At 41.7% G+C, this 25,884-nt stretch overlaps 1 long non-coding RNA gene across 1 annotated transcript in view; it reads left to right on the top strand.

Annotated features, from left to right (window-relative positions):
• Positions 1-25,884, top strand: part of LOC123969236 — a 197,441-nt gene that overhangs the window by 46,046 nt on the left and 125,511 nt on the right. The gene's annotated exons all lie outside the window — the stretch shown is intronic.

Genomic DNA, 25,884 nt, shown 5'->3' with positions numbered 1-25,884 from the left:
GTGCTAATGCAACTGAGAATGAGCCCGACTCCCCCCCCACACACACACACACACACAAACTTGCAACACTGACTCACAGACACATGACATACACACACGCGCGCGCACGCACACACACGTACAGAAGCACATACGCAGCCGGAACAAGGCTGTCATTGGGCTCAGTCTAATAGATAAAGCTGTCATGCCGATACTGCAGTGTCTCACAGGGCCAGCAGACCAAATTAGCCAGTCAATAATTTATGTAGAATAAGCAAAGAGAAAGAAACACTGACAGAAAAGTGAACAACACTGTTTGGAAATGGCAGCAACATACAAATTACTGGTGGATTGGATTGTTTGCTTTAAAAAGGTCTGTCGCTTAGGTCAGGGTTTATTTTTATCTTCTTTTAGTCTTTCCCTCCATGCACTACGAGCTTGTTAAAAACATTTTATTTGAGCAGAAAAGACACACATACATACACACACACACATTTCTATGGATTTTGGATATTTAAGAGGCAAACTTGACACATTGATTTGTTTTGTGGTTTACATTGTAACTGTCTGTGTAGATATGTTGTGGGATTTGATGACCGCAAATGAACAGGTTCAGTTAAAAAAAAAAAAGAAAAAAAAATTACTAAAAAAAAGAAAATATTTTATGATCCTTTATATTACAAAAAAATGAACAAATCACTTTGACAAAATATTAAATGTATTTGGTCTGATGCTGTTCTAACAGCCATGATATGATGTTTAATTGACAGTCCTTTCAGGTTTTTAGTGGTGTCCTTTATTTCAGCTGTTGAAATCTTGAAAAGGTTTAACAGCTGTGCAAAGTGCAACAGTTTTTTTATTTCACCAGGATTAAATATAGGCACTAATATGTGGCAAATCTGACCCTGCTGTTATATTCATCATTCAATGATACTTTGGCACTGTCACAATTAATGGCAGACTTCAGAAAGTACATCCAGTGGTTACACTAGTGCAACATGATGATATTTCTACTTAAAAACACAACATATTTTCTTTAATGTTCAAATTATAGCCACAAGCACAGCTTCAAATTACACCCTATTCTCTTTACATGACTGATAACCTCACGTGTTGACTAATAATTTCAAAGATGCTATCCACAAAGTGGCTTTTATAGTACTTTAAGACCCAGTTTCAAATCTGCATACTGTAAATGGTAGTACTTAATATGGTGGCTTTAGTCTTCACAATTAGATACGTGTATGCCTTACTTATTTCTCCATATATATTTGAGGTTGAAGTTTATCCTGCAACATATTTTGGCATTAAACATTAGAGTACATTCATATGGCAAACACATTTTTCCAACATAAAAAACGCCTTTTGTTTACACATTAGCAATTTTGGGTCATCGTCTTGCTCAAGGTCACGTCATGAGGATTGCCAACTCGCTTTTCTTACGTAGCATTCAGACTTGACCCAAATGCTTTTTTGTATATTTTCTTTGAGGTTAACTTGTACAATTTTCCTTTCTGTTATTCGTCTTTTTGACATTTACATCTGTTACATATATCTTTTTAGCAGATTGCATTTAATATAAAATGAACACATTTATTAGAGCATTGATGAAGGGTTGATATTTCTCTTGGTCAGTTTAGTCAGACTGGAGCAGTGAACTGCATTCTACAGGTTAGTTAATGGCTTAATGATGATTGTTAAGAGAAATGTCATTGAGAGTAAGAATAAATAAAATGAGTTCAACGTATGTAATATGCACAATGTTTATACTGAACATAATGCAGTTTAAAAAAAAAAATCTATAGAGTTGGTCAGAGATACTTGTGTCTGCTGGTAATGTCATGCCAATAAATAAAAGTTAAGATTGCATATTACAAAAATCATGTAATGTTAATGTAAAATGACTGAAATGCAATCATAAACCACGAACTGTCAGCTATAACATTTGATATGAGCGTGAAACAGTTTGACTTTTTGCACATGAAGATTCTATCTTGCAGATAACTGAATATATTACCCTTACACTGACATAGTTCATACAAATATTCAGCATTGAGCCCCCTTAGGTTTTTATGTCCCAGATGGCCATTTGATGAGCTCCTGAATGACAGCAGCATCTGTTTTTACATTGTGTTGTAGGGCAGCGTAGATGAGTCTTGATTTCCATCACCTTTGAAAACACACACAGTTTACCAGTACAACTACTCAGATGTAACTGTTCAACAATGCAGGGTTACAGTGGCAAAGCATACAAGCACTCTTGTTTGATATTAACCCTTATCTTGTTGGGACTGCAAGTCCCATGACAAGAAACAATGTTGCCAAGGATCTGGTAGAAAAGATTGTTGTGTGTTTGTGTCTTTTGAAAAGCACATTGCAAGTGTGTATTTCTGTGTGTGTGTGTGTGGCCTTCAGGCCTCTCCTAGCCTGCTCCTGCCCCAATGGGAGGGCTGCCTGTAGCGAGGTGAACCATCACGCTGAACCACCCCCTCCCTCCTCTCTCCCTTACTCCTCCATCTCTCCCAGGAGTGGACCGACACCTCTCCGCTGGCCAGAGGGAAGACCAGCGCCTCTCCTGGGCCTCCTTCTATGTCTCCAATCAGCCTGCGCTGCCATGGCCCTAGGGCTGCTGCAATGTGATAATCTCTGCCTTTTGCGTTATGCATTGCCCTGATGAATTCATCTTGTGACCACCTGGCACTCGCTGTTAGGAATTCAAGTGTTGTTTTTGCAGCAGAGGCTGGGGCGAACGCTGTGAGGGACTGTTTTCTGACTGTCAGAGAGACCCTCTTCTCCTCCCTCCCCCTGCTCTTTATCTCTCCTCCTCCAACATCGGCAGAATGCTTTAACCTCTCAGAAGACCCTGGCGTATCTGCTGTTGTGGTGGCAGGAGTGGGATTCTTCACCTCAGCAGGACCTGTGTGGGAAAAAGCCCTGCTTGGTATTTAAAAACGGAAGGGCTTTTTGCTGTAAGACAAATTGAAACGCAGGAGGCTAGAGAGGAATGTGGCTGTCAGAGTCAACAGCTGCTTGTTTTTCGCTATGAATAATCACTGAGGTTGACCCATAGAAGCTGAGGATTGTGTAACACATATTTCACAAAATTAAAGGTCAATGCAAACATGTGGCGAAGCTTGTGCCCCATAACTTTTGACTTTCTTCAAAGCTGCTGTTGTGACCTCAATTAAATTATGGAAATAGAAACTTGAGGCAGACAGAATCACTGTTGTGTTTCAGTGTCGGGTTTTATAATACAGGTTCAATCGAAATAATAAATTAATAGATGCATTTTTCATAAACCTTCAGCACAAATGTGCGCCCCCGATGCTGAAGAGTCCAAATTTGAATATGGTCTCACATGTACACTATGCAGTCACACTGCACTTGAAATAGCTTGTGGCTCAAAACATTAGAATTTCATATTTTCTTCTGTGTGTGAATGAGAAAGAGAGAGAGAGAGAGAGAGAGTATAAGCAAGAGAGCAATAGAGTGTCCATGTCCTTGGCATCACACCAAATCTATAATTTACACTTTTACATAATTGGACTTTGCCTTTGCTGCTTATTGATTGTGTATCCTCGTCTTCTCATTTTCTCCAAGTGACAAAGCAGCATGGGTAAAAATTTTAATAAACCATTTGGAAGAAAAATGCTTCACCAAGACATGTCCCGTGTCTCAGAACGTGAAACGCAATGAGAGACTTCCGAGTGATGGCATACACACTGCAGGAACCAGGCATATGTCAGTTCTTTTGATTCCACACTCATTTAATCGTATTTCACTCGAGTCAGGCCTGGACACTAAACAGAGACACAGTGCTCACCACTGGGTCCCAGAACAGGACATTTTTTTCAGACCCTCAGAAATGAATTTTTCCACAAAATGAAAATAATCAAATGAGGGTTCGGCTTGTTTATTATGCCTCATTATGTTGTGCTGTAAGTGGATATGATAAATTGTGCTATATACCAGGCGGGCTTGCCAGGAAAATCTGATAAGAGAAATATTTACCCCCAGAGTTCTACCAGTAAACCCCCAATGATGGATGAGCAAAGGCCAGAATGTATCATTTGCCAGACACTGCAATACTGGGCCCAGAATCTACATTGAAATGTCCTTTTTGTCTAAATTTCTAGACAAATTTGAAATGACATATATTATATGATATGATATATATATCTTTTCACAATATTGTGTTGTTAAGTTGTTTTGTAAAAGGTTATAGTGCAGTATTATGAACATACCTGTAAAATTGTACATGTTAAATACACAGTTACTAGGAAATTCTATGAAAATGAGTTATAACCATCAGGTTTAAAATACAGTGACAAACCACAAGAACAAAAGCAGTTTTCTTTGTTGGTGAAAACGTTCGACATGCTGCCAAATAAAAAAGTTGCAAGAGAGAGATTTTAAATAGTGTTGAAGTCCCTGGTTTTGTAGTCTCAGCACTAAGTCATGGAAGACTCAGACAAGTATGATACATCTTAGGGCCAAAGTTCCAAGATGAAATATTAATCAGAGAGAAGGTAGCTTGCCAGGCTGCTGTCACTCTCCTATCATCCACAGGACTTTGGACTTGTTAGCCAGGTAGCTACAGGCGAGGCCCCATGGCTGAAACTATACACAGAGTTGCTGAGTGGGCAGGTGTCTTTGTGTGAAACCTCTCACTTGTTTTCCTGGACTAACTGTTTGTATTGCTCTGCCTCTGATCATGAAGGGTAACCTTAATCGTAGTGGGTGAAGCCAATCTTTGTGAGCTGTCATTAAAACGGCCCCCACGGGCATGGTAGTGCGGTAGTAATTTTGCACTCAGGGCTATTGAAGTCGCCATCTAAAGAATTACTCCTTTTTTTTCTCCTTCCTCTTTTCAACAAGCTGGTTTCAAATCTCCCATCTTTATCCTTGGAACAGTGTTTGATTGAACATGACAGCACTGTAACTAAACTTGAAAGGAGGCTCAGAATACATGCTGCTGTTGTGACTTTCTTTGGAAGTAGCATCAGCTACTTTTCAGGAGGTTTGAGGAACCAAAATTTGCTGAAATCTATTCTTGTCCATTCGTGCGCTTAATTCATGCTGAAATAGATGCCTTACATGTATAAAGCAGGTCAGCACAGAACAGCAACCATTTTTGTTTTGGATTTTTTGGGATTTAGTAGCTACTATTTTCATTATGGTACCATGTGTTTGAGGTGGTGGAGAAAACAAAAGTAGAAGCTTCAGACCAAACTGTGATGGACTTCGGGCAATTATACTTAATTGGGTCCGATTGGTTCCCTTTAAGCTTCTCCACTCACTTCCCAGTTGCGAGTGACTTGGCTGGGAGTCAGGACTGGAGTGATGCCATTGCTCCTGGCATCTGGTGAACTTTCACTGAGCACCGGCTCGCATGGTTTCTCCTTAACCAACCCCCAGACTCACTGTAACTACTGCCTTAACGCTGCATAGTTCACAGTTACGGGTGTGTACTTTTGGAAAGGACAGGGTAGACTAAGGAAAATTAACTGAGTGGTGTTAAAATCAACACAGTTTAGTAAAGGATCTTTGAAATGTCTTAAAAATTTAAGTTAATGTTATGATCTTACTGAAATATTGTAGATTAGTGATCTTTAAATTTCTTAACTGGATACATTTCAAGTCATTGACCATGGTCAGTATGTACGTGTGTATTGTATCAGAATACAACAAACTCACTGCTGCTGACTTCTAGTTATCACCCACTATATTGTGTGTTCTCATTTAGGGTCTTCCTCCTGCTCCTCGATGCTGCTGCAGACTAATAAGCTTGTCCTGTAATCACGTTAGCCGCCCTGTCGGCCCCAGCCAGGGGACCTAATTGGGACAGAGCCTTGGACAAAGTGAAAATTAATAACTTTTGTCAAGCTCCTGGCGCATTGTCTTATGAAGCAGCGCAGGTCAATTAGAAAGCGTGATACGATAAGGTCCAAACAGCAGAGGAGAGCTGACTCAATTAGGACAGGGACTGGACTGGTGAGCTGGGAGTCAGAGAGGGAGATAGAGAGAGATTTCATCCCTAAACTGCAGTTTAATGTGCTGCAGAAATGGACTGTTGGTTGCATTTAAATGTCTTTTGTAAGTTAAGGGGACATGGCATCATACAGATCCACTGGAGACATTTACTATCTGGAAACATTTTTCTATCCCCACACTAAACAAGATGTAATGATTTTAAGCAGTTGCCTTACTCATTGTGTTTGTATGTGTGTGCAGCGGTTTGTATGTGTGTCTTTGTAGAGAGCTTGTGGAGCTGTCACTTAGATGGACTGTTCCCATGCAAGCAGGGCAAGCCCCTGAAGCACGTATCAGTGATGCGCATCAAAGAAATTGTGTGAAAGCCTTTATAGTTATAATGGATGGGCAGACGCCAAACTGGAAAACTCTTGATGTTTTCCCTTCCCTCTTTTATTTCTCCCTCCTGAAGATGATGTGTGGGACCAAGTCCAGGAAGAATGTCAGCGCTGGCTTACTGGAAGCACCAGCTTCCTTTCTGTTTTACACCACCATCATTAATAGTTTGTTTGTCGTTAAGCTTTATTACGTAGCCCACGATGGAAACGTGGAAAGCTTCAAACTTGATCTGAGCGTCCACGCTGTCTCTCACGACTGCCTCCTCCTCCCTGTACATGTGCTAATGATTCAGAGTGTCTCAGGACTGCCGCAACACATGTAATTTAATTATCAGCCTTACTTTGTGTCAATAGTGTCTGCAAAACACAACCAGCTCAGCAGCAGCCAAGAAGTGCAGGGCTTCAGATAGTTTTCTCTGGAGGAAGAACACACTTATCTTTAATTCAACATATTGTCCCTGTGTTTCCTCTCATGCCACTACCTGCCTGCTTTGCTGCGTCCCCTAGTTCAGATACTGCTCTTAACCTGTCCCAATTTTGCTCTGAATATGACACAATCTGCTGCATTGTCACACTGTATTGGAGTGTTGCGGTATTTATTATGGCATACAGAGGGCCAAAGTTCTGCCATACTTCCTTGATAGCATGTACTTGTGCGTTATTGACTCCGATATGGCCTGGCTGACGATATCTGGACCGAATCTTCATGATATGTCATCTACCAGCACTTCAGTACAGTCAAATAAATGTAGGGACATGATGTTGCACTTGCATATCTTTTTGATGGTGGTAGGGTATCTTTAAGTAAGCACCAGAGCAGACCCGCTGTTGGAAGATTTCACAGTTCATTTCCGTTACCCAGAAACTGTTGTGGGATGGCACCTAAAATGCAGAACCACCAGAGCAAATGTGCAAAGCAGAATGGGCAAAGGCCAGAATCGAACTGAATTCAGTACATTGATTTGACTTGATAATATGCTGTTTTTAGATAGCAGTGAATTAGATTATGTGTTACATAAATGCTCGGCAAAACTGCTAGTATGCTGTTGTTCAGTAGTCCCAGTGCTTGAGGCACTGCTGCAGCTCATATGCCAGCACCATGAAACCGATCAAATAGCCGGTACATGGTCACATAATGTGATACTATACGCATCATGCTGTAACATGAGGCAGATGTCTCAATCTGTACTTTCCAAGTATCCCAATTGTTAGCAATTCAATCTTGGGCTACATCTGCGTGTAACCTAGTAAGCAGTCCCTCCTGCCACCACATTAATGTTTTTTCCCATCACTGTTCCTTCTTGTGGAGGTTGCAGCTCGCTCCCATACAGGTAATGCAGACAAATGGGGCTTTAATGCTATTCACAGTCCCATCCTACATTCCCTCGCTTTGTCATCAGTTTGCCTCCCCTTTAAATGCATTTCTGGACCTTAAGCAGCACTTTATTGTGGCGTGTTATTTTGTCCAATTGGATCAAATGGACAGTAACTAGGAATCCATTTGAACCTGATCCTTGCTCAGGCTTCCTCAGCCAACTCCATTAACTGTCATACTTGTCCAGAAGCCCTCCTGTCCAATGGCCAAATGTGTAAGTTGATGCATCGTCAATAACCATGCAGAGAGAACTGCACAGTCTTTAAAAAGCAAAACCTTATATTTTATGTCTTTCCACTGAGGCATCAGATCAAATCAGCAACAGCGCAGGCCCCGCTCTAATATGTTTAAACACTGATGAGACGCAACTCTAGACTCCCCTGAATGGGACCACGGCGCTCTCACTCTCAGAGTCTCAGTGTAAAGTGGTCTCATCCATGAAGTTAGGAATGTAGACACAGACACCAGCGCTAGTTTACCCACATTAGAGGCCCCTTATCAGGGCTTTTGAGACCCATCCCCTTCTCACATCTCCATCATGAAATACTTTCCTTTCCTATGGAGTGGTCTCCCTCGTGGAGCTTTGAGAGAGGAGAGGCAGGAGCCCGGGTGTATGGATCCCTATGGTGAGTTGTGTTCTCTGGGTTTATTCCATGGATTTCCCTCTGCTGTCTGTTGGGAGTCTCTCTTGATGCTGTAGAGTAAAAGGACACCGATGCCCTGGGCAGCCTCTCAGATTTATTGAAACTTCATGTCCTGTCCTGATAGCTCATTTGTCAGGAGACCTAATTTACACTGGCCCTTAAGACTAATTGCAAATTTGCGAAGAAATGCTGATGTCGTTGGAACTTATTTTTTTGCCCCTCCCTAAGTGTCCCCTGCCATGCATTTGCTAATGCGTTTCATCTGTAGAGCATAAAATAGACAGTGTTTCTTCCCTGTGTGTGTATGGAGGAGTGCGAGAGAGTGCAAAGAGAGACAGAGCAGTAGGGTGTGTGAGAGAGAAAACGCTCCAAGATAAACCCCTAATGGGATGGCAAACAGGAAATCGTGACAAAAACACAAACACTATTTACTGTTTAATTCAATTCCTGGAGACCAATGCCCTCCCATCTTCCCTATCAAGTTATCAAGGCCAGAAACAAACCCCAAGACACCGGGCCACATGGCACTGTCTATTCTTGGCAGCCAGCAGACACCACATGACAATTAGCTGTACAATTATCCCAGCCACTGGGTAGCTCTATGTGCAGATGGCAGTTGCTTCTAATGAGAGGACATCTATGAAGCAGAAGATAAGCATATGAAATATAGAGGGCTCTGTATTAAATTGCTGTTGTATTCATTTTTTACATCCAATTCTGTGTTCCTGCATTTCATTTCTGCATAGCCTATATATTGCAGCTGCATCCATAAAGACAAGGCATGACTGCATGTAGTTTTATGGAAATGTCTTAATCATAAAAGGGCAGATTCCTGAGGTTTCTGCAAATATTCGCCAAAAATGCTTCAGACAGTAAAAAAAAAAATCCCGGGAAGAAGGAAGGTCTGTTGTTAAAGGCAGTTCATGGTTTCATCCTGACCATTAGATTACAGTTCATTTATACGTCTTCCAACAATAATGTTTATATCCTTAAGAGGGTGTGAAGTATTTTGGGCTAAATGGCAGAGCTGTGGCGTGTGCTGTAGATTTGAGTCTTCTGTGCAGATGTGAGTGGAGCGCACATGCTGGTTGATTTGAGGGATAATATGCAACCACATGACTCAATCAGGAGATCTCCTCCCTTCATCAAGGTTTTGACACATTCAGCATGCTTTGTGGCCATTTTCACATGCAAGTATTTAGAAACTGACAGATTCTTGTCATGGAGAACATGTTTCAGGAAATCTCCTCTGCGTGTGTGCACACTTTAAGATTGGAACCACGTAGAATTTTGAGTTGAGGGTTGCCAGTAATTATTTTTTCACTTGTGGGCCTCGCAAAGTCCTGAATACTGTCCTGAAACACATTGAACACGTAGAAAAACCTCCTTTTCCTATCATGTTTTGATGAAGCAGTTTTGGCAGAGGACTTCAGCACACATGCACAGAGACAAAAAAACATGTATGGGGGGGGGGGGGGGTTTGAAGGGTAGATCAATTATCTGATTACCAAAAACATTATATGTCAAAAAGAACAACAACATGTAATTGGCTTGGTGTGTTAGAGCTGCAGAAGGCCAGATGTAGGAACGTGTGCATGCCTGTCAATGTAATGGCTAACAGCTTGACCACATAGTCCATAAGGCCTACACCAGGAGGGCTCATACAGCAATAAAATCCAATGCTAGCATTTGTTAGTACTAGACACTCCAATTTGATAGAAAATTCACACTCTAATAGGCTTATAAAGGATTTCTTGGGCCCAGAACAATGAGCTGGAGGGCTAGAGCAGTGCCAGGTCATGGACACCCAGCGATTCACAACATCCCCCCCTTCTGGGCATGCTTAGTTTCCTCCATATCCACCAGTTACCTTCTGCAGCTCTGTTTAAAAGCCAGTCGGGATGTTCCAAAGGTATTTAATAGGAGTGGAGGTGTTTGGGGGGGGGGGGTTCTGGACCTCCCACACTCAAGTTCAACCACAGAGCCATGGGTTTTCTGTTTTGCCCCACCCCATCTCTGCCTCTCCCTCTTTCTCTTTCCTTCTTTCTCCCCCAACATATGTGTAAGTGTTGAAAAAAACGCTCCTTAACCAGAGGCACCTTTCTCTTGCACCTTGCCCAGTTGCTCCCCTTCCTGGTGAAGACAACACAGAGGGATAGAGAGCCCACACATAGGGAACACATTTACCCAGGCAAAGGGCCAGAGCATTGCATTCCCATGGACCTGCTAGGGGAAAGAACTGCAGAGCACATTTTACACGTAAATATTCAGAATTGGATGTGGCACATCCTGCCTTTTTTTTCTCTTTGTGATTTTTTTTTTCTCCTTTCTGTTTCTCATGTCTCATCCCCTTCACTCAAATCAGGCTTCCATGTTTTGACTGACCGTGTTGGGCGCGGTGGCCAAGACGGGAGTAAAACAAAAGCAGAGAAGTGCTTTGGATTCGTTTGATTTTGATTTGTATTTCGTCAGGAATTCAGACTTACATTTTATGCCTGTTGTTCACAAAAGGCAGCCAAGTTTACCTCATGGTTCAGATATTTAGGGGTAGGCAGGAGGAGAGCATGTTCAACACTCCCTCTGTGAAACCATGTGTTCTGTATATATTTGTTTTTATATATTTGTGTATATGTCTGTTGAACTGTCAGTTGTGACTTAAGGCCTAAAGGCTTATTTCGTTTTGTGTATCTGTTCAAGCCCTGTTTTGTTTGTGTCACATCTCCAGTTCTCCTTTGAGATACTGATTTCTATTTTCATCTTTCACATATGTAACTGGCACCTAATGACTGATCAATTCCAACTGTGTGCACATGGGACTACATTTGATTAATGCCACTTGCCTAAAACTCTCTGTCAGCGCCTCGCATTGTCGTATGTCTGTCTGTTGTTTGTTCAGTCTCATGTATTTGATGTAATGCTGTGTTTAATGCATGTTGCAAAACCAATTGGCCACTAAGACCAATAAAGTTTAAACTTGAACTTCAGCTAGTACTGTATTTGTGTGAATGTCTGTGTCTGTTTTTGTGTTTGTAATAGCATTTAGAGTAGCGTTTATGTGATCTCAATCTCAGTGTGTGTTTCTTTCCCTTCCCCAGTGATGGTGATGGTGGCAGTGGTGGGATTATGTAGTGGGTGTTTGCTCCCTTTCAACAGTCTCTCCACATGGCCTCCTGCCTCCTTTGTCTTTTTATAGCCTCCTTCTGGGAGACTCTGCACTCTCCCCGAATGCAACACAAGCCAAAACACCTCTCAGTTCCTTTGCCAGAGTCCGTTACCCAGGGAATACTGCTATTTCTCCCCTACTTTCCTACACACACCTTCTCTCATCTCTCATCCCGCCACCTCCAATCCCTCTCTCTTCAGCCCGGGCTGGACACAGATTTTTTTCTGGGAGCATGAGCATGAGGGTGATGCGTGAGTCATTGCGTTACACTTGAAACTCAAGCCTTGGGTTTCAAATATGACAAGTTTAACCTTATGTGTTCCTGAATTATTATAGTCACCTTTCAATCATATTGATTTCATCATCTTCATGTTGCAGTGGAAAGAATGTGGATCATTCTTTACACTATGAAATCATTCTGACAACTTTGCTGATTTACCATAAAAGTATGCTGACCAGTATGTGCTTTATACCATAGTCTGCTAAAGTGTTGTCAGCTCTACATCACTGTTTGAGAGTGAGCTTCTCTCTAAAATCCCATTGTGATTGTGAGCATGATATAACATTTTGTTTTGAAGGTCACTGATGCCACTGGGGTTCATTGTTTTACATCAGTAGTACAGTAACACACCTCATGATTCAACATTGATTTGCTACTTTCCAGGCAGGTTGGTTTTAATTAATAAATCAACTTGCTGAGACTTGGGACAGGTAATCCATCTCAGTGAACAATTTGTGGCCTTTATTTTTTATTTTTCAGCAAGGCTAGATTTTTTTTTGTGTTGTAAAGTAGTTGAATGCTCTCTTTGTAAAGTGGTATTCGATGCACTGCAATCCAGGTATTTAAGTGAAATGTGTTGAAGAACAATGACAGAACAAACAGATCTATTAAAAGGGACATATAAATTGGCTGATATTAGCTTATTTCAGATATATCAGTATCGGTGTGCATGTCAGTAGTTAAGCAACAAGAAATTGCTGTGAAGAAATGCCAAACTAGGTTTAAGGTTCATTTATTAGTCCATCAGAGAGCACTGACAAGTTTATTTTTCAACTGTAAAATGACCAGCTCAGCATGTATCTTGGTCATAATTCTTACAAAGAATTTTTAAAAACTAATTGCTTAACTCACAGGTATGGATATCAGTACACGGCCTAAAAAAAAAACTGTATCAGTTGGGCTTTATTACAAAGTTTGTTAATTGAAGGCGAACTCTAAAATACATGGTGTTTTCAAAAGGGGTCCCATTGCAACTGCATCAGCACTGTGAGCGCACTGCGAGGTGACTTCATAAAATAATAAGCAGTAATAGATAATAATGATCTGTTTACTTTGTAGCTCTTATTTAACTTAAGTCTGTAGTAGTTCATTTTATCAACACAGCAAAATGAATGGAAACCATCGGCTGCCCAGTTTGTGCTGGAATGGGCTCCGCCCCCGTGATCCTGCACAAAATAAACAGATATAAAAAATAGAAGGATAGATGGCATGTAAATTTATCACCATAGCAAAATGAGTAAAAAAAACTTTTATTAATCACATATCAAAAATCAATCAAAAATGTTGATGTGCTTTTGAGAGTGGTCAGCATGTAGTAATGTATGTGCATAGTTAATGAGCTATAACAAGGAAAACTACCTCAATGGCCCACGGACTGCAAGCCTTTAAGGTGTTTTTCTTTGTTTTCCACAGGCCTTATAAGGCACAAACGCCATTAATTAGTTTCGGTATTTCATGTGTCTACAGTTTAGATTACTTATTGCCTCTTTCTCTGTGTGCTGGCAGCTTTGCACACCCAGCCCATTCCTAACAGGCCCTGGACTTCCTCCTGTCTCTGTCCCTCACCACACCCACCCTGCACCCCTGTGTGGCATCAGACATACAGGCATGCCACTGCACTGACATGGTCGTTTGTCTTCTGACCGCCGTGGCATATGGAGAGGGCTGGCACTGCACAGATGTCCACTAAGTGCTGATGAAGGGAGTGAGGAATGGATGGGCTGGGGCTAAGAGGATCTTTGTCGGTGCTGCTGGAGCCTGGTACTGCTCTGCCCTGCTGGTGTTATTAACTTTACTGTACTGAGGAGGGGGGCAATGAGGCTATTCAATAAAGTATGTATTTCCAGATATCTGGGAACGTGAGTGAGCATGTGTTTGCCTTTGCTCTCTCTCTGGCTCTGTATCTCTCTACCACGTGCGTGCGTGCGTGCGCGCAGGCTAGTGGGTGCTGCCTGGTGGAACTCCAGTGTACTCAGGAGAAGGAGGGTTTGGGTTAAAGCTGTAGGTAGAGCAGAGAGAACCTGAAAAGAATAATTTGCAGCTTAAGGCCAATAGCTTCAAAGTCATGAATCCTCATGGGTGAGCCAGCCAGGCTCTGAATCTGTCAATGGTAACTTACTCCTCGGATAGCACGCCAAAGACTTCAATAATGACATCACCCAGGCATGGGGGCAGGGGATGGGGGCTTGGGTGGGGTAAGGGAGAGCTGAGAGACAGTTTCAGAGGTGCGAGCGCGGCCGTTCAGAGTACTTTGGAGTCCCGCTTGACGAGGGCTTTGCAGCTGCCTGATACCGGCCATGTTGTTCTCTGCACGGATTGGCCACAGAAGCCACCAGGGTGGCTTATCAGATTTATTGAGGCTTAGCGGTTGACGTTCAGAGAGTGTGTGTGTGTGTGTGTGTGTGTGTGTGTGTGTGTGTGTGTGGAGGAGGACCAGGGTGTATAGGGAAAGGGTCATCCCTCTAACAATCTACTCGTCCCAGTTAATTTAGACAGCACCCTGGGGTTTGACAGTGAAGAGGCAAGACGTTGCACCACCCCTCACTGGAGTGCTTAGGACTTGCCCAGCAAAGAACTTATGGTGCTTCTCACACGAAATCAACCTTTTTTTCTCCCCCTTTTAATAATGCTGTTGTGGTTATAGTCGTGAGGTGAAATTAAATTTGACAGAGCTGTATTTACCTCACCATGTAGACCTACTGTATTTTATACTATGGGCAACATGATCAAATTCTGTCCTGCCTAATGCCACAGTCTGTCTGCATCCAATTGGTGAGTTTACCACAAACTAATAGGATGTGGATATGTTACCTTGAATCGTGGTGTTCTTGGAGAAGAAAGTGCACACCGCAATCTTGTCTCTGTCAGTTTTCCCAAGCTTAGGTTTCAGACACACACTTCAAAGTCCCTCTAATGAGTGGAAAAACATTGTCGGCTCCTGCACGACATTAAGGAGCGCAATCTTTTTTTGTGTGTTGTTGCTGCCTTATATTTCACAAGCCTTCCCTTCCAAATGTTAGCAACTCATTTTCACCTCCAGCACAAACAAACAGTGAAGTACCACCTATTGTAGCCAGTATCAAAGGCAGCATTTGTTAACAATAAAATGCTGGTTTGAAAAAGCTCCAACACAGATTTTTGTGCTCAACCGCTAGCCAACATTTTTTTTATGCCACAGAAATCAAAAAGGGGAGAAATGGCTGGGAGAAAGACGGCAGTATATAAAGCGTGCAAGGGAACTGCCAGACAAACTACACGTTACATACTTCAGTTTTATTTAATTGCTCAATTGCTTTGTTCTTGCTGCTGTCATCTCTTCGGTTATTTTTCCGTTTTGATCGTCACTGTGTTGTTCGGAGAACTTGGCCCCTATTAAAAGCATATCGAATTTGGGACGTGCTTCCCAGCCTCCGTAACAGATATGGAGAATCGATAAGAGCATTACAAGACTGTGACAGAATGGCCCCCACCCCTGCTCCTCTCATGTCTAAAAGGATGGCTGTGTGACAATGGGCCTCGCTCACGCTCCTGAGATCCTATCCAGTACAGATCACATTATCTGTTGGGTGGCAGGAGCGGTCATTAACCCTTTGGTGACACTGCGGGCAGAGCGCGATGACTGAGGAGTACGTTTTATTAAAACATAAATAAATCCAGCTGTTCAAATACACCAGGATCTGAACACACTGGAGTGTTGTGTTTCTATTACAAGTTATTTTGACAGCAAGTTTCTGGCCTCATCAGTATCTGTTTCTCCACAGTCTCAGTCGCCTGAGCCGCATTTAGCTCCCTCAGCATCAGTACCAATTCCATTTAGGGGTAAAAATGTAAAATTCTCCCTCGACTCATTCCCAGGTGGTGTTTGTGAGAGAGAGAGAGAGAGAGGAATAGTTCAGAGAGACACACAGAGAGACGGACAGGATAAAAAATGAGCAGTGGGGTTTGTTCAGGTTCAAGATGCATTGTGTCTGTTGGCAGCTTGTTGGGCCAACATTGTTTGACGTTCTACCCCTAGTGCGTTTGTGAGCCTTTGAGGGCTTTATGGCTCGGTGTGACTCTGCCGCCAATAGGTTCCAGATGCCGCCGGTGTGGGAACTGGGGAGTAGGGCTAGAGGGGAGACAGGGAAGAAGCATAACCAGGTGTGACCCATTGCAATCTGGGATGTTCTCCATGGATATCCAGACTAATATGACTGTGCATGTGTGTGTGTATGTGTGTTGCAGAAAGGGAGGGGGGGTCTCAATCTGATATTTGACAGACAAACAGACAGGTAGACAGAAATGTAGACACACAAAACCACTTTAATACGCTTTTTTTTTGTTAACTGTGTACTTATTCACTCCTGCAAGTAGCCCATGCACACGCCCTCTGCCAAGGCACGGAGTTCATGGTTTGAGTCGCGTTGTTCAGCACATTTGCTGCTGGCACCAGTGAGGTCCAACATATGGCAGCACTCTGAGCCTTCGGGCCCAGCGTTGGGGCTCCGAACAGAACTTGCCAGCTCCACAGTGGCCTAATGTAAGGGAAAATTGTCAGCAGGACCATTTAAGGTCCCAAACCACAAGCACTGATAAATGTCTGCATTTCTCTATGTAATTACCTTCAATCCGGTGTCCCTTTTCCAAGAGGCCAGGAAGGAAACAACATAGCTGAGAACAGCAACAAAGCTTAACTAGTAAAAAAACAAAACAGAAACACTCTGAATGCTGGCTAAATGAAGTATGAGTCTGCTGTGCGTGATTTAAAGAAAAAAAGATGAGGGTGGGAAGAGGTGGAGCTGAGTTTAGCCAATGTGTTTTCATTTGAGAAAAGGTAAAATATACTAGAGGGGAAATTTGCATTGGCAAACATCTACAGTCACTGAGGACAGCATAAGTTGAATGTCAATTGTCTAGATTCATTGCAGATTTTTGCATTTTCCTGTTTATATCAGTGTGGTCATGACATACAGACCTCAACTGAACAAAACAAACAACTTTGAAAAAACAAGGTCAGTGATGTCTGCGGAAACCAAAAAGTGGGGATTTTCTTTTGTCATTGTCCTAGCATGAATTCACTAACTACATTTGTAGATTAAAATGGGAGCAAAACAGTAAATGTGTGTGTTGTTGACACATTGACATAATTACTGTACAGCTGTTAAAGTACATATTTAAACATTTTTGTTGTTTTGTTGTTGTTATTGGGCACTGCTTAGTTAAACAATTGATGCAGAGACAGATAGATACTTTACTGATCCCGAGGGAAATTTAGTATTTAGTATTTACTATTTTTTCACATAAAAAAGGGATCTGCACTAGTTTCCCATATTTTACCAATTTTTGTAAGCTAGTGAATTATTTAAAAAGGGAAAAAAGTTGCTGTGATTTTGGTATGTACTGCATAGAAGTGGTCTGGGTCTGGGTTGAAATTTTAATTTTAGATTAAAATGATTGGCGAGCCCTTTCCTTCTTTAGAGGAACTGAACACACTTGACTGGAAATCTTTCTTGTTTTTATTTTCCTTATGAGGCAAAACACTAAAACTTGGTGCTTTAATATGCTGTGATGTAATTAGTTAGAATAACAAATTAATGTCGTGAGCCGTCAGTCACACGCATTTTGAAGCAGCGGCAGTATGCTGTGTAAAGAAAAACCTTTCCTGTATTAGGCGTTTTATAGCAAAATAGTACCGGCTACTTTTCTCACAGGACTGCTACTGTTGACGATAATCCCTTCCTCTTCAATCCATCATCTGCAAAATAAACACAGGCCACCCCCACCTGTGTCTGACTTGGAGAGGTGAGGGCCCGTTAACCTGCTCACACAGGCCACTGGCTCGGGCTGCAGATTCCCCGCCTCCCTGTTTAGATTATTTCCACGGAGGCGGGTGACTCTCTTGTGTCACTGATAAGAGCGCAGTAGGGTGGTGGCAAGAGGGTCAAACCACAAGGGGAATAAAAACTCAGGAAAATACCGGCAAAAATATCTTTATCCCCTGGAAAAAGTACTTTTCCCCCCAAACTTCTTCACCATGGCACAAGGCTATTACACTGATAGAAATTCTTCTCCCTCCTCGACAGTCTGGCCCTGAGTACGCGAGGGGCCAGAGTCTTAGCCACATCTCAAGCTAATTTACAAAGATCCCGAATTATTCTCTTATCTTGGGCTTTAAAGGTTGTAAGGTTGATTAACAAGGCTCTGTCCTGTTTATCAGTTTGGGGCTGGGTGTGGAAAATAGCCTGCGATAAGTGCACAGACCATTAAACATTCTATTTCCCCTAATATTTGTCGGCAACCATCTGCTTAACTGATCTCCCTTCACTTTAATTAAAAGGGATTCCCGTCTTGTTGGGGTCATTATGTGCTGGCGGATGCCAGGAGAGGGGTTTGTGATGAGTTCAGCGTTCCCTCTGTCCCTGGGTTGCCAGAGGGCTTTTTTCATCCACCCTCTTCTAAGTTAACCCCTTCCTGTCCTGCTGCACTTCCACCTTGTTATTTAGCGGGTGAAGCAGGCTAAAGAGTTAGTAAGTCCAACAATACCAAAAAGAGATCCAGTATGTGCTGGTGCAAACTTTTCTCTTCACTAGGGAAGTGTATAGATATTCACACTATCTCCCTCAACTCCGGGGCATGAGACTCTGGCTGTAATGGTTTGATTTGCCCAACACTAGTTGGATCGATGCGGCTGTTTACAGTTTCTCCCTCTCTCATCCCTTTTGTCTTTTTTCTAATTTAGTGTTCCCAAACCATGGACAGGGGTCTGAGTCTGTCTGCTGTGCTTGCATCTTCGCCCTCCTCCCCACTCTCCATCACTGTCCATTGATGTTTTTCCCCTCTCTTTCTTTTCTCCTCTTCCTCTCTCCTTCCTTGGTTGGTCTTGGAAAAAGAGCTGCATGCCTCCACACTTCTGGACAAGACTGATGGCTCGTCAATAGCATTAGCCAGCATTGCAGGCCTCACTGGTGTAGAACCAAATCAATAAGGCCCAGTAAAAAGTCTTATACGTGTATGCGGTCCATCCCAGCCAAGGCTCATGTTTCCACAGATGAGTTTTTATAAGAATTCAGGAGTCACCATCTATTTTATTCCGTTTAATTCCACATTTCCTCAGCAATTCACTAACATTTGTAAGTGCTTCTGCTCACAGTCATCCAGTCTCTCAGTTAATATAATTATATATTGCACCCATCAGAAAGTTGAATGTCTCTGCTCATTGTTACATTAAATTTGGATATTTAAATTTAGCTAATTTAGCAGCCCTGACATATAAAATCTTTTCTGCTCTTTCCCTCTATATTCTGGTAAGTTACCATCTAATTATAGTGTGCAATTACAATCAATTAGTCCTCAGTGAAAATTGATTTCTGCTTTCAGTGCTGTGGTTGGTTTGGTGTGTGTGTGTGTGTGTGTGTGTGTGTGTGAGAGAGAGAGAGAGAGAGAGAGAGAGAGAGAGAGAGAGAGGTTATTAAGGAGCAGACTGAAACACAATATTATATTATATTATAAACCAACTTGTAATATTGAGTTCTATCATTAAAGTGTCTAAAAACAGTTTACTGTAACTTACAAACATTTTTCATACTACTTTTTGGAAACATTGGACATGGTTGGCAATCTTTAGGTGCTGCATGCGAAATGGATAGAGAGTCTTTTTCAGTTCAATGACAGCATTAGCTAATATCTGTAGATCTGTATCTTTGCTAGCTGAGAGAATTACATCAGCTGATTTTCTACACAGACAGTGCTTCTGCCTGTGCAGGATTGCATGACATTTGCATATTCTGAACTGGACATGCTATGTGTAGACATTTTCAGCCAAAACACTTGCAGGCACTATTGACTTTCATCTAAACTTTTTAAAAGACCTCTGTAACATGTAGCCATGTCTCCATCGTTAGAGTTTCACAGCTGCTTGTGGCTGGAAAAGAGAGCTGTGCCCTATTTAATTGTCCTATATATTGCACTTGTTCATAAATGTGAAGGTGAATGTGAGGTAGTGATTTGTCTTTTTTCTCTGTGAAGTACTGGTCTGCGCAGGTTTACAGTGCTTGAATAACCAATGTGATATCTTATTGTAAGTGAACCATACTTAACGCTGTTGAAATGGTATTCCAATTTGCTTAGTTGCTTTAGAAATTTAATTCTTAAAAATAATAATTAAGAAAAACAAACAAGAACTAGCCCATCATTGACAGATGCAGACTCTTCAGTGGACAGACAGATAGACAGACAGATGGACCAATGGACATCTTTACCCTGTCAACTTCTCCACCCTGCCTCCTTGGCCGAATCCTTTCCAGTTCAGACACAACAAAGCTCACCTGGCTGTCTGTATGTATTCTCCAACAGCAAAGAGCTCTGCATTTCAAAGGTCAGCAGAGGGCCACTGCGTTTGTCAGGCCAATCGATGGCCTGCCGCCGCCAGAAACACGCTCAGTTATGTAGCAGGGAGGTCAGCTTAATGGCGGACAGCGCCAACGACCTCCCCAGTGGGAGGTGGTCGCCAAGGAAGTGAGTGTGTGTGTGTGTGTGTGTGTGTGTGTGTGTGTGTTTAAGGGTGGCTAAGGATATTTGTGAGAAGTGGAGGAGTATCTTTCACTAACCCTACATATAATCAATACCATCCAGTGCTGTTATTCTGCATTGTTTGTGTGTGTGTGTGTGTGTGTGTGTGTGTGTGTGTGTTTGTTGTGCAGTGATCAACAATGACAGGGGATCAAGGAACCGGTGTGTGACAAAGAGGAATGGTGTCTGATTCAAGGTCAGTAAGACCTGTGTCACTCCTTCACTTTCACAGAGGGGAGGGAAGGGGAGGCATTATGTTCCTGTTGGTTACCAGAGCAAACATGACATCCCTGCTGGAGCTCATATCAATTTGTAATTTGACCCCCAGTCACAGCAAATGATGTCAGCACAGGTTGCTTTTGCAAAATGACCCTGCATTTGTCTGTTGTCATTGTCAGTTTGTCTTTAGTGTCACATCGTTCGTGCAGTGTTTTTTTCTTTGCCTGACGTTAATATTCATAGATGTTCATATTCTTATTTTTATCTGGAGTTGTAAATGAAAGTATAGATGGTTTGCACTCTACAAAAGCATTGAGCTTTTTAATTTCAAAAGGCACTTCTGGTTTTCATCGTATTTTTGTACAGAAATTGAAGCCAATTCAGGTGCATTCAGCATATATTTCCCCCCAAACATAGTGCCTTCACAGGAGCATTGAATTTAATTTCAGCATATGATCAGACAACGGTGCTGCATGTCCTTTGTTTCTGTCCTTCAGTGACCACCTTACTAATGTGCTAAGACCAGCAGCACCTTGTCCTCATGCCTGTACATCTTTTAATAACTCTATTAATCTAATCGTCCACTAATTGGTCAAGATAGCTTTTTCCCTAGTGATTTTTATCACAGGGTAATTAAAGAGCCCAGTAAAACCTGCTGAAATCACAGTGTCTTGTTAAAATTGCTTGATTGACATGCTGTTTTAGGGCTCTGTAATGCTTTATACATTATAGAGAATGGTGTCTTGTCAAGCTATTAAATAACACAATTCAGTGATTATTATTATTATTCAACAGTTGAATAAAATGTTATGACAAAATGCCAGTGACTGATAAATCTTTAATATAAAAATTGTACAAGAATTCTGATACAAATTACAAGAGGTATTTGGACAAAATATGAATAAAATTCCATTTACATCCCAAAACCCTTATGCATTTTATGCAAAACCATAGACAGTTATGATACAGAAACAAATACAAGAAAGGCAAAAAAAGAAAGAAAGAAAGATAGAGAAAAGAAAGAAGTCTTTTAAAAAGAGGACTATTTTTTCCTCCTGTCTGCAAATGGGAAACACCTGTTTAGGTAACATACAGTATTCATGAGGCTTCCAAATCACCATTTTGACACCAAAGTGTGGTTCTTCGCAGTGCGACTATGTAGCCATGCAACGCTGTCGTGCGCCAGTGCCGTAACACAGGCTTTTTTAAGACACAGACACAAATGCAGTGGATACACAAAATCAGAATTCACCAGGTCTTCAAGCTTATTTATACTTTAAGACTATAAAGTATAATTGGCACAATGGAAAACATTGTATGGATTTACAGTTGTTGTTTTGTTTCAGGATCACTGACATTTCACAGGTTCCAGTTCAAATGAATGATTTATTTTTTTTTTTCTATCTGCATATTTCTTATGATGTCTCATCAAAAATTTTAATCCCACTTTGTTCCATGAGCTACATTAACTGGACAGTTTGCATCCTCTCTGCTTACACCCATTGTACTCACTCACTCTGTGACATGAACAAAACGGACAGTGATTAACAGGTCAGCCACTATAACGCTTGCCATCCCCTTATCCCTCTGTGTGCTATGTAGAGTTACAGAATAATTGATGAGGGACGCTGCTCTAATCAAATATTAAAGATTCTCTCCAGTGGTCTGGGCCAATGAGGTGCTCTAAGTGATGTGTACCCACAGATCCACAGCCCGGTCACTAGGTAGCAGAATGCACCTGGGCCCGTGTGGTTGGAGAAGTAAAAAAAAAAATACAAAGATTGGATTGGGAGCTTTCTCAGAAGAGAGTGGGAAATTGGTGGTCATTTCTCAGAGGAGAGGAGAGTGTAGGGGAGAGGGGTGGAAATGTGAGGGGTGGCTCAATTGCTCTCCAGCAGGCAATCAAGAAGAAACTGGCGATGAGTCCTGTGAAGTCCTGGCCCTGCTGCTCTTTTGCTCTCTCCTCTGCCTGTGTTCCTCTCTTTCTCCCCTTGTTAAGTGACCGCCGCAAGGCTCCGCTTTCTAAGCCCAATCCCTTTCCACCATCTCCATCTCTCTCTTTCTCTCTCTCTCTCTCTCTCTGTCTTGCCTTCTGTCCCCGTGGCTGTGTTGGACAGTCGTTTGCGTGTTTTCCCAGCTCTGTTTCCACCCTCTTGCAGCTCTGAGCTCTGCAGGCATGGCCAACACCATGCAGGACTCAGAAGAAGCCCGTAGGAGAAGGGTGTTGTAAGGGAAACTCTTCTATGATATTCAGTTTTCTGTTTGGCACACACAAGTGCACAGAAAGAGAGGTCATGCACTGTAGCTGCTGCTTGAGAAATGGACAGCAAAGAACAGGACACAAAGAATGTGTTACAGAAAAAAACAAGTCTGAAAACTTAGTTTTCTAAGGCATAGGAGCTGATGTTATTGAGCAGAGCGCATTTATATTAACATTAAGAACTTTTGATATGTCGGCTACGTACAGCTCCTTTAATTCTAGAGAGTTCAAATCAATCTGTGAGGTGGCTGGCCTTTTTTATAGATTTTTCTATTACTCACTGTCCTCTTTAGGTAAAGTGTTTCAAATCATTAGCTGTCAAATATGTTTAAAATGAAATAATAATAATAAGAGTGCTCTGGTCTCTGATCTCACACCTCTCTCCATAATGCAGTATTAGCTTTCTATGTAGTGGCAGCAGCTATACTGTGAATACTAGATGACGAGTTTCATTTCCTGCGGAGAGAAGGCTCTCTATTTTTTTTTTTTCTGCTCCTGTCTCCTCCATTGCTAGAGGTTAACAAGTCATCTAGTTCTTGTCATCCTTCTGGCCTTTAACTAGGAAGCATAATGTGAGTGTGCGCCACTCTCCTCTGTGTGCATGTGTGTGTGTTTGTATGGTTGTGTGTTAGAAAGACAGCTGTCAGCAGGGTTCCTGGAGTAGCACTTTTTTATTTCTGCCAGAGCGAGGGGCCGGGGGGATTGAATGAGTGAATGAGGGGAGCGAGCGCCTCAGTGAAATCCACTCCTGGGAGAAGGCAGGGGTTCCTGTACTCAATTTTCCCTTCACCTGGGATAAACAGGCAATTACCCATCCCTTTTTCCTATGCCATGGCCGTCCGGTGAACTTAAGCATACACTATTAGCGTGTGTCCCTGTAGGACCTGCACTGTGGGGTGTGGAGGTGGTAAGTGAGTGGCGGGTTGAAGAAATGGGTAAGGCGGTTGTTAAATGACTGTGCTCTGACAGACAAAGAGAAAAACAGAATGAGATAAAGGAATCGAATTTAATTGAATTATCAGCGACCCTGAATAAAAAAGAAGCACACGTAGAAAATGAATAGATGAATTTAATTCAACTAAACTGAATGAGTCAAATTGAATTGTTCGGAGCACACAATCTCTTTCCCTCTTTTTCTCTTTCTGTCAGTGTCACCGTCTTGTCAGCAACATTGGGGTCTGGCAGTGTAACGAAGTGACAAGTGAGTTATTAGACAGAAGAAGCTGGAATGGCAGGGACGCCTCCAGGTAACGGAGAAGCAGCACATTTTTAATGATCGTTGCTGTCATCCTTTCCTCCCTAGTCAGCCTTCCACCTCCGCAACCTTTCCATCAGCCTCAGCTCTATGTCTCGCTCTCTTTATCTCTGAGAAGAGAGGACTGAAAACTGCATGTGTCATAAAGGCGGAGTCTTAAAAAGAAAAGGACATGAAATATTTCACTAGAATAGGTCATGTCTATATTGCAAAATGGCTGAAGTATGAAACAAATGGAACTCAACACTGTAATGGATGTAAGTTGTGAATACTGTACAGCAAACCACACAACACTGCATATTTCTTTCCCTCTTGTGTGTAGCACCAGTCAAGTAAGAGAAGATCTCCTTGTATAGTAACACATGGCATTGCTAATACATTGATAAACATGTCAAACTGAGGAACAATGTCTATTTTTTGTCTTTTTACAAAAAATATTCTTAAACTGGACACAAACATCTCCATGAAGATACATCACCCACCAATAAATACCCCTTCCCATGGCTACTTTGCCCAGTTATTGGAAATATTTGTACCGTGAGACAGTCATGGACTTGTTTAAAAAATGGCTGCAACCAACAACCAGGAAAATGGCAACATTTTTCATAGAGTACATTTGTAATCGACACTTGGCAATGGAAACCGATACCAAAAATATCACAGCAAAAGATTTAAGACTCAAGTGCATCATATTAATCCAATGGGGCATGATTTAAGTACAATATCACACTGAAAGAGCTTTTCTTAAGCAAACACTTTTGTTTTGGTCACAGTTGAAGGACTATTTTCATCTTTTTTCTCTTTTTTTCTCTTTCTTTTTTCTTCAAATCTATGGGACAGTCATATTTTATTAAGATGCCTTTTCATAAGAACAAACATGAGTTCTTGCATTGATAACTTTGACAATGTCACACTAATGTCATGCTTTACATAGATTACTCCACTAAACCTCTGAAGTAATTACTGTGATCACAACTGGCAACCATACACAATCTACCCCTTAAACAAAAAGAGGAGAGACTTATCAATATTTAACTCCTTTTGTGTTTGTGAAACAGCAGTTTATATTCAGTCACACCTAGATTTGTTTTGAAGCAAGACACTTTGGAGACACTTTCTGAACACGTTGTTTAGCAATGGGGGAAGATCTCAGGTTTTGTTCAGGGAGGCAAGATGTTTTCTTTTTTGAAACTGTGTTTGAAACTGAGCGCGTGCAAAAAGAAACTGGCACAAGTATGTTGAAGGTACTGTCATTTCCCCTGGCACTGTAGCCATCAATGACCTAAACTTTCCATTGCAAAGTCCTCATTATAATAATATTACACATCCCCTTGTATAGATGCAAAGTGCAAAAACTGAATTGGTATACTAAAGCTCATAAACATAACAGACAAAAAGAAATCAATAGAAATACAGAGAATGATATCAGTGTAGGAGCCTAAAAAAGCATGCCGGCAACCTCTGAATATCTAACAAGTAGATAAAACAAGCCACATGGTATTCTTTTTTTTCCCTAGGACTCGGTTTAAAACGTGTCTTTGAAGCTAACATAAATGAGTCAAGCTAGTAAGATGCTACCTCTTTCTTGCCTATAGCTGGAAGTATTGTACTGGACTGTAACATAAAACCATAAAGAGAGAGAAAAAAGAAGCAAACAACCATCAACACAACTCTTTTACACCAAAAGCCTCTTGGGACATTATTTACAAATGAAGTTGTCATGCTTTTGTAAGGGGTTCATTTAAAAGCTATCATTACACAAATACAACAAGAAGATTTTCTTTTTTTTTT

This window comes from Micropterus dolomieu, linkage group LG04 (assembly GCF_021292245.1).
Source record: "Micropterus dolomieu isolate WLL.071019.BEF.003 ecotype Adirondacks linkage group LG04, ASM2129224v1, whole genome shotgun sequence".
Classification (NCBI taxonomy): Eukaryota; Metazoa; Chordata; class Actinopteri; order Centrarchiformes; family Centrarchidae; genus Micropterus; species Micropterus dolomieu.
The sequence above is the reverse complement of the archived record's forward strand: the minus strand, read 5'-3'. Positions and strand labels throughout refer to the sequence as shown.